Below are 9,958 nucleotides of genomic sequence, written 5' to 3'. Positions count from 1 at the left end.
GGTGGGAAGGGAACCAACTAACCGTAAAGACCCGAAAGGGTATACGAGAGAAAAGAAATTTTTTTTTATATTTATAATTCAAATTGATGGAAAATCAAAATTCCCGCTCGATCCCACGGTGGACCTCTGCCGGTGGCGTCGAACAAGAGCTCAAGCAGAGAGAGATATCGAATTAGAGCAGGTAATTTTGTTAAGTGGATGAGGCCCCTCTCCCAGCTCTGACTAACGAAGCTTGGGAGCCGCGTGAGCCTAATGAGCCCAGGTTGCCGGGCCCTGCTATAGAGTGACCTGTGGTCGAGTCATTGTCAGCGACGAAGTAACTCTGTCGTAGTAGAGCCACGCGACGAGGAACGACGCGAGAGGAAATAATTCTTCTGGGGAGGGCTTTGAATTACGTAGAAAATTGTAGAAGAAGGAGAGAGAAGTCACCAGTTCGTCGATGCATTTGGGAGTAGGAGTTTGTGTTACGGGCCGATGGGAAATCGATTTATGGACAGGAGATCTAAGGGAGAGTTATGACTTTTAATTAATGACATTTAAATTCAAGTTTATTTTGGTTTGGTTTTATTGGTAATCAGTCAGAATGGAAAACGAACTAATCGAATTAAACAAGAAGGGGAAACTTGTGTTTTTTTTGTTCGTCACATTCGCTTTTTATATTGTTTACGAATTAAGATTTGTAATAGTATTTGATCTAAAAATGAAAAAGGTTATAAAAATTATAATCTTCATGATGAAACCTCGCCTGAATAAATAGGCTAAGGCTGAGAGATTCATTTCCATTTCAATTAGATTCGTTTTCATTAGAAATTACTTTCTGGTCGAATTAAGTAACCTCGGGAATCATTTTCATTGAAAAATACCTCGCAGGGTTATTCTAGGGGAATCGTTAAATACAGTTAATGGTAACGTGCAGTTCAATTATTAGTTGTAATTCTTCTAGTCTCTGGGGGCTGTCATTTTACCCGGAAATTGTCGGAAGTAATTCCACGATCCAAATTCCGTCAGGTTCAAACTGGAAAACTGGGGAAAGCTGGGAAGCTGATAGGAATTGAAAAAAAAAATTTGGTTATTGGAAGGGAACTTCGGATTGGGATTTTCTTTATTTTCTAACCCTGGCACCGAAGCATTCAGCACAGAAAAGAAATTCGACTCGTCAGCGAGCCAGAAAGTTCGTCACAAGTTGCCCACAGTTATAGGCCTGTCATGCACTGAGAGAGTCCGTCATTATGACATAATTTCGTTCAGGATTGTCAGAGATTAGTCACATTGCTAGGGTAAGAATTATGCACTCTGCAGTGTAGCTCGACATATTACTATTGAGTGTAGTGCAGATGCGAACTTCTAATTCAGGGCATATGCACGCAGCTCCTACATAATTATTCTCTGTGTTTTTACTTCCACTTGTCAAAATGCACCAGTGGTCTTGGAATAATTCTCCTAGCTTATCATTAACAAATGTATTTGGGTCACACTCCCTTTACACCGATCGACTTAAGTCTTCGTTTATGTGATCGTTGGTTGGTGAGCATTTTCATAAAAAATGTTTTTACATAAAAATTTTGTCCTGTCTTTCATTAATGCCACTTTTGACTCTCCTATGGAGACGTTAGTGGGGGTAGTGCAACTGTATCCTAGAGCTAGCCGAATTATAGTAAATTGAATTCGTTCGAGTTTGTCAATAATAATTAGTGTATTGGCAAATATACCGTAATCGATGATTGACCAAACAAAACTTTAGTATAGTATGATGAGAGTTATTGGGTCGGCCTCCCACCATGTGCGACGAACAAATTTTACTATGCTGAGAAATTTCGCAACAGAATTGGGACAGACTTCCATAGTATCTATTTCAGTTTGTACTTCTAACTGTTAAACTTTCCTATTAGTCAACTGTAACATAGTTGTTTTGCGGGAGCCAAATGAAGTCCCAGTTTCCTCAGATTTGCTGACAGTTGCCCAATGGCGCTTTCCAAAATTTGAACCTCATTTGCCATCCCCCATAAAACAATAAATGTCATTTACGAAAAGTGAGGTTTTGCTTTGAATTTGAATTTCGTTGAGCAACGAATTGCAAAATTTCAAATAGTCCAGGAGCAGGGAAACAATATTAAGAAATCCCAAACTTACTACTTATAAATGGATCATCAATAAGCTAAGTATTTTTCCCACTTTGCCCACTGGTTGATAAAGTAGAAAAAATGTAAAGGTTATCAATCTCTCATTTAACCGTATGTATGAGCAACAACTTTGTTTTTAGGTTTCGAAGTGCCGACTTCGAGTTTTCTGGATTGAAGGATTTATGAAATTTGTGTTGTCGCAAGGGCGAGGTCCGCCCCCTCTCGCCCTTTCCTCTGTACTGATAAGTACCTGGGATTTTAATTATTTAGATTGTTAATTATTTAGATTACATCGTAAATATTTTATATGCCAGGAGAAAGATAAAAATTAAATAATTATGAATGAATGGGTGTCAATCAGAGGAGAGATATTTCAAAAGACAAAAGAAGGAATAAATAATAGAATATATGGGGAAATTAGCTATTCGTTATCGTCCCGACAATCAGGTAAATCTATTGAGAACAAACTGAAATATCAGAAATAAAATAACTAAGATTGAAGCTATCTGAGGTTCTCAAGCCATATTCTCTCCGAGAAGCCAAGACGAAAGCACAAGAGAGAATAGGTTCGACTCGAAATATGTTCATTGTAGAATTTCATCCGTTTCTTGACATCCAATAGTTGTCGTCAGTCATCAGTTAGTTATCATCATAGGATTGGACAGTCCAAGAAGTTCTACTCAGTAGATATCTCATCTATCTACTCAATAATGTGTCGAATAAAAAGGATAGTGTGCCAAATAAATATAACAGAATTATTCTCTGTAAAATCAATTAAAATTGAGAAGTTATGCGTAATTACCATTGCTAATATTTTTCTTTTATGCTCTTCCCCGGAAAAAGAAATGAATCATAAATAATAGTTCAATTCTGTCAATTCTGGTGAGAAATTAACTTAAATGAATCAGGGAATAATTGTCAAATGACAATGTTAAGGACCGAGGTTTTTTTTAATCGTTATAAGGAGTGACTCGATTAATGTGAATTATTTTAAGTTTCGAATTTTTGGACGAGATTTTTGAATGCGGTAAACCACGTTATTCAATTTGTTCTTAATGGCATAAGGACCTTCCCAATCACATTGTAATTTAGGGGATTTCCCTTTAACCCTGCGAGGATTGAAAAATCAAACTGTTTGATTAGGTTGGAAGTAAATCATATGTAATTTAATGGCAAATTTTGATTTTGTTCGATCACTCTTAATCTGCAATTTATTTCGAACATCATCATAAATTGTGTCAAATTTATTTTTTAAGGAATAGACATAGTCAGGTAAACAATATGAAGAAGTATTAGGAGTAGATCCCCTAATCAAATCTAAAGGAACTTTCAATTCGCATCCCATCATTAACATAACTAGAGTATATTCAGTAGTCTGATGTTTAGAAGAGCGGAATGCGAGAAGGAAAAGAGGGATTCAACTGTCCCAGTCTTTTTGATTGAAATTCACATATTCAATCTCTCAACCATTCCATTAGATTGAGAATCAAGAGGAGTAGTTCTAGTTTTGTGAATATTTAGTAATTTCATTAATTCATTGAAAACTGAGGATTCAAATTTACGACCTTGGTTAGAATGAATTTCGAGAGGAATACCAAAGCGAGCAATTACATCCTTGACCAGAGCTTCTGCTACAGTGGAGGCTAGTTAGCGGGGTAGAGGAATAGCTTCTGGCCACCTAGTAAAATAATCTGTGACTACTAGAATCAAACGATTTCCTGAAGACCATTTTGGGAAAGCGCCAAGAAAATCAATAGCTAACCTCTCAAAAGGGAATCCTACATTATAGATTTCGACTTCACCTTTAGTTTCGACATGAGGACCGTTCCTAGAAACACCAATTCTCATTGTCGAATTTACAGGTAGCCCAATAAAAGTTCTGGTGAATCTTGGCAAGAGTTTTATTAGTGCCAAAATGTCCACTAGAAGGAGAATCATGACTAGAGCTGGGTTCAATGATATCGTCCTTTTTCATGTCTTCTAGAAGATTAAAAGCGATTTCTCTATAATGAAAAGGAATTCGACGGGGAAGTTGTTTAATAGAAGTACAATTTTTGATGACAATTCGATGTTGACGACCTATATATTTTCCTAAATCTGTATTACTCTTTGTCAATCTGTCTTGGAATTTAATGAGAAATTGTTGGAAATGAGACTTCTGAGTTCTATTCAGATGGTTTTGGACTATGCCATTTGCACCAGAAAATGCAGGAAATGCAAAGTGACCAATCGGTAGAGTTACCAGATGGCGATATTTTGAAAAGGTTTTTTTTGATTTTATACATTCACTGTTGATCGCTTCATGGTAAAGTTTCGAATAACGTTGGTTGATATCTTATTCAACGCTTTCTATGATCTACCCTATTCTGGAAAAATTAAGAAGAATTTTTGGAAAAGGAATCGCCGTCTGAAAACCTTACCAGTGGACCATATTTGTGGGTTGAACTTTTACTGTTCCGCTGAAGCCATAGAACCCGTATAGGGGACAAAGCTGTTCGAAGATAGTCATATTTTAAAGTCGCCGGATTGGGGACGATGAAATTTTGACATTTGCCTCCTCTCGTAATACAAGTGAACAGCCAATCTTGAAGAAATCTGATGAAAATCACCTTGCAAAAGACGTTAAAAAATAATAGTATGGAACTGAAAAAAAAAATCAAAGATTTGACAAAATTATTTGTACAGATGTTCTTGCTACACTCCATCTCAAAATACAGGGGATGTCTCTGCTATGGGATTAGCTATTCGTGCTACATCTCATCATTCTTTTCACGATCACAACAGCGTGATCCATGATGTGGTTTCATGAAGAATTCAGATAATTATGAGCATTCAACCATACCTAGAGGGTCTCATGAGCCAGTTTTATATGAACAATATGAAGAAAAGCCTTTACAAATTATCCGAGTCAAGCAACAGGAACGAGTCTGAATTGTGAAATGGCAAGTAAAAGTATCAGCTGATAATCGATTTACTTGTGTAATGGGTCCAAAAATCTTGGGGCTACTTACATCAAAGACATCACTGAAAAAATGTCGCTTCTAAATGGAAACTATCATTCAAAATGCATGGCTAGATCCATCGTTAGGCACTAAGAGCCTTATGAATGGTCACAAGCTCAAGCAACATCGTTCCCATCGAAAAAAAAAGTGAAATATTCTGCGGCATCGCAGAGAAGCAAATGAACGATTTATATATAAGAGCAACAGTGGTTTGTTGAGTCGCCCCGCTGCGCCAGAACCTCAGGAAGAACTTGAGCATGATCAACTCGGTGGAGGCAAAATACCTTTCATTATACTTGATGTTGAAACCTGGAGCTTGCGAAGAGAAAGTGAAATCCTGCAAATTGCTGCGAAATGTGATGAAAATGAATTCCGTAGGTAAATCACCCCCAGACAACAAATTGCACTATCAGCTACTGCTGTGCTATGGCTTAATCAATTGTCATGGAATTCTTATATTGTATGGCAAAGCAGCATCAATAGTTTCGGCTCAGTGCAGTGACTAATTTTCGTTGATGTACAGAGTTTCAATTAAAAATGTCCTCTTTTATTGGTGAACAATATACGTTTCGATGTATCTAGATTATATGACATTCTTGCGAAAAACAACTTGGACATTGAGCACATTGGTTGAATCGCTCGATATCATTATTGGGTGTGCACATAAAATTCTCTTTAAAGTTCTAAAGGGATTCAACTTGACCAGGGAACAATTGTTGGAAAATTCATATTTAATTACGTATGCACTACAAGTCATTAAATAGACTAATCACGCAGAGAATAAAGAAAATTCTTCTCCTGTGAAATCCGTAGAAATTCAAAAAAAAATTAACTCTGGTTAGAATAAGCATTAAGAATTTGAAAATTATGTTTCCCGAGCTGAAGGAATCAGGGAGTGTTGGAAGAGTGGGATGCGATCCAAAACCAAAACCCAACACCCAAAATACATGACCCGCACAAACTGAGAATATAATAAAAGATTATCAAGTGAGGGAGAATTGTATGTATCTGTAAAGGCAGGTGGGATACAGTGAAATGAGTGAGAGTTTGAATGAGGAACAATAGGAAGGCCGAGATAGTAGGATTACCGAGAAGAGAAAAGGAACCAGGCGTAAAATCTCCCGCGGACAAACCACGTAGACACTTCTCCGCTCCCGTAAAGAAATTAAATCCCGGATAAAAACTATTGAAAAACTTATTGAATTTGTGGGGAAAGTGATGCTTTCCAAACAAACAATTTTGTCGGTGTGATTCGTTGTTCTATTAATAAGTAAATTAAAAGCTGGATTTTATAATTGAATATGTTTATTATTTATGTAAGAATATTGGCAGTGTCTATTCACACGCGCCACGGTAACTTTTACCGTGGATCTACGGTAATTTTTTGTCGTAGATCTACGCCCTATGGTAATTATTACCGTAGATCTACGGTAAAAAATTACCGTGCATCCACGCTGATTCCCAACAGACTCGGGGTCCGCCATTTTTATCCACGGTAATAATACAGTGGGTCCGCTGGGATTTTTAACATGTGCAAGGATCTGTCATTTTTACCCTAGATCCACAGCAAAACATGCAGTGCAGAATAAACCGTGATGCTACGAGTTCTTTAAATTGAAAAAAAATCTAGCGTAGATTCGCGGTGATCATAAACACGAAATAATGTATTTTGATACGAGTGAGAAAAACTATTTTTCGTCAAGCTGTGTGGACAACTTTTCGCTTTGGGTCGTGTTATAATCCTTCCTCGACCCAAAAACAAGTCTTCTGCACTCGTGTCGGATTATATTATTTTAGTTAATGGGAGGTGTAGATGACGAGATGAATGCGGGTGATATGACCGCACGAGGTTAGAAACACTTTTACCATATCTACCGAATATTTTTCATTTCAGTGAATGAAAAGTGGACTTTTACACTTTATTATATATCAACTGCCACAACCGATTTTATAACAATTTCAGCTTTGATTGTCAAATTCAATCACCAATCGGTTTCCTCTTTACCTCCGCACATATCCAATGATCCCACAAATGGCATCCGTCACAACGAACGGCTTTTTTACAAGACAGATGATGTTTTTCCTTATATGCAGCACATTTGTAATCATCTCGTTCTCTTTTAATTTTCACACCAGTCAAAAATGTCTTGAAGGCATCCTCTTCCATCAAAGACGTCAAAAGTTGGATGTGATCGTCTTCAGTTTCGATGAAGGAATCACTCAGGTCGGCAGTATCAATTTCGGTGCATTTAATTTTTAATATTGTGAAATCTCACCCTTCCACATAGTTTGACTTCAACAACCATTTTAACATGATCTCAACTGTGATGTCATCACTTTTTTTCCTAAAAGGAATCCCACCAACTTTATCCGCTGCCCATTTTCCTGACCCTCGCCATCGAGGTGTTCCACAATTTTATGCTACCTCACAATCCCTGGATGTTTCTTGACTTCTCGTCACTCCTCGAGCTCTACCTCGAGGTCCTTGATGTGGTTCTGGCGAATATTTCGGGGTTTCTCCATTCTTCAGTAGCACCCCAGCCACGGCAGTTCTTTGTTCTTTTGAGGCTCCTCTATACTTCCCGACCTTTCGGACATCTTTGATTTCAGCAAGAGCTTCAATCACGAACTGGTTAAGCTTAGTGTGAGTTCTATGGCGTATGGATGGTGCTTCGTTGTAGCCAGCGTTTAAATGAGAAGTCTTAGGCCTTTCTTCTTTATGTGTGAGAGTTGTCCCAGAATTAGGAATAGGGGAATTCCCATCTTCAATAGAATCCCGAGATGAGGTGGTGTGGAACTCCAATAGTGTTATCTGGAGATCCTGAGCAGGAACCTCTTCAATCGATTTTCTAATTGAAACAACGGCAGACCCGCGCCTGTTGGGAATCACTGTAGATCCACGGTAATTTTTCACCGTGGATAATAGTTACCATATGGTGTAGATCCAGAACAAAAATTACCGTGGATCCACGGTAAAAGTTACCGTGGCGCGTGTGAATAGACACTGCCATGAATATTTGAGTCTCTGATCCTCCAGAGACAGTTGAATTAACGGCGAAAGCCTCCGTTCTAGTTGCGACGTTCCCGCATGTTCGAGTTGCGCGTGACAAAATGCATTTTTCTTAGTTTTTTAATAATTTCTCTTAACCATTGAAATTGTTTGTTACGCGAAAAATTTGTTTTTTATCGTTTAATACACCTGCAAAGTTTTACTACTTGGGCTACGTTCTTTTAGTTAGATTATCAGACTTTTTCATTTTTTTAATCGAAATTCAATTTTAAAAAAATCTATGCTCTTCAGTAACTCCAAAAATGGGCACACAGCTTTCCAATACAGAATGCATATCAAACTTCTCGGAAAATTGGTTGTGTTTTTGAAGGCCCTTTTAAGGATGTTCTACTGGTATTTTGTTATTTTTCCTGTTTTTCTGAAATTTATTAAAAACTATCGATCGGATTCGGATATGAAAATATAGTATTTGTCCGTTCCATCATGATTGACTCTTTCATAAAGTTTCATCCCGATACACTAATTGTTGTAACTTTTCACTAAAATTTAATAAAAAATCAATAAATTTTAGTGAAAAGTTCTAAAAATTGGTATATCAAGATGAAACTTTGTGAAAGGATAAATCATGATGTAACAAACAAACGCTATATGTTCATATCCCAATCCGACCAATAGTTTTCAATAAATCTCAGAAAAATATGAAAAATAACAAAATATCGGCAGAACATCCTTAACTCGCTCGAAATATTTCAATGAACTGTGGGTCTTAAGATTTTTAAGATGGATAGGAAAATAACTTTTAGTCTTAATAAAAGACATTTAGAATTTAGAACAAAGATTTTCTGTCAATTGAATAAGTCCATTGTGGAACGTAAAGTTGAGGTTATATTTTTATTTTGTATCTTTTCTAGTTTTTCCTAATGTTAATAGTTTAGCGTGTAGTAGAGGGATTCAAAGACGGTTTTATGGCATACGTGCCTTTTTGGGACTTTTACGTGAAGTCCAGTGGAGACAGGATGTGCAGACAGATGGACAATAGAGTGTTTGTCCGAGTACAGTGAAGAGGGCGAAAGTAGTGAAGAAAATAAAAAAGATTTGCAAGAGTTGAGGAGTTTGTTCGTTTTGAGTTTTCAGAGAGCAGAGACATATTTTAATCACAGCTGAATGTTACATTTAATTTAGTACTCATGTACCAACTTGTTATTTTTTATTATTAAAGTCTTGAATAGTTACTTTTGCTTTTATATATTGACGAGCACTATGATCCTACAGAACCTTCTATTATCTCATAGAATTTCAAATTTATTTCAAGTGCAGCCACTTGATCAGTCAATTTCCAAAAGATTTTCACACCCATTTGAACCTACATGAAACATAAAAAATCTTAGATCTCCTAATCTCCTGCCATTGTATCAATTTCTGTTTGAAATTAGATCATCAAAATCAACGAATACAACGCTTCAATTCGAAATAAAAACAATAAATGCTTATTAACATCGGCGATAGTCTTTCAAGAACATGTACAAAATCTTTACACGTGCAATCCAAAAAATGATAACAATCTTGGATTTGATAAAATCGCATTTAACAATTACTTGATTTCTTTTTTTTTTATTTTCTTGATTTTTGTCCATGAATATTACCAATACTTACATAGCATGTAACGAACGTTCAATCTTTTAAATGAATTAAGTATTTCATGTAAAACTTGATAAAACTTCTCATCATAACACTGTGAGTTTCATTAATTACTTGAACAATGTCGAAACAAAAAATAAGATTAACCTCCATCCACATTTATTACTATACTAATAAGCATGCCATCC

At 36.5% G+C, this 9,958-nt stretch overlaps 1 protein-coding gene across 4 annotated transcripts in view; it reads right to left on the bottom strand.

Annotated features, from left to right (window-relative positions):
* The window catches only part of LOC105272684 (protein MTO1 homolog, mitochondrial), a 42,600-nt gene extending 32,642 nt beyond the window's left edge, over window positions 1–9,958 (bottom strand). For 3 of the 4 annotated variants that reach the window (XM_011314896.1, XM_011314898.1, XM_011314899.1), the window contains exon 1: window positions 9,786–9,958. The gene's annotated coding sequence lies outside the window, so the exon portion shown is untranslated. Of the gene's footprint in view, window positions 1–9,365; window positions 9,496–9,785 lie in introns of all 4 variants that reach the window. The other variant, XM_011314897.1, reaches the window with a different exon arrangement.

This window comes from Fopius arisanus, unplaced genomic scaffold, assembly GCF_000806365.1.
Source record: "Fopius arisanus strain USDA-PBARC FA_bdor unplaced genomic scaffold, ASM80636v1 scaffold00234, whole genome shotgun sequence".
Lineage (NCBI taxonomy): Eukaryota > Metazoa > Arthropoda > Insecta > Hymenoptera > Braconidae > Fopius > Fopius arisanus.
This window is presented reverse-complemented; position numbering and strand designations above follow the sequence as displayed.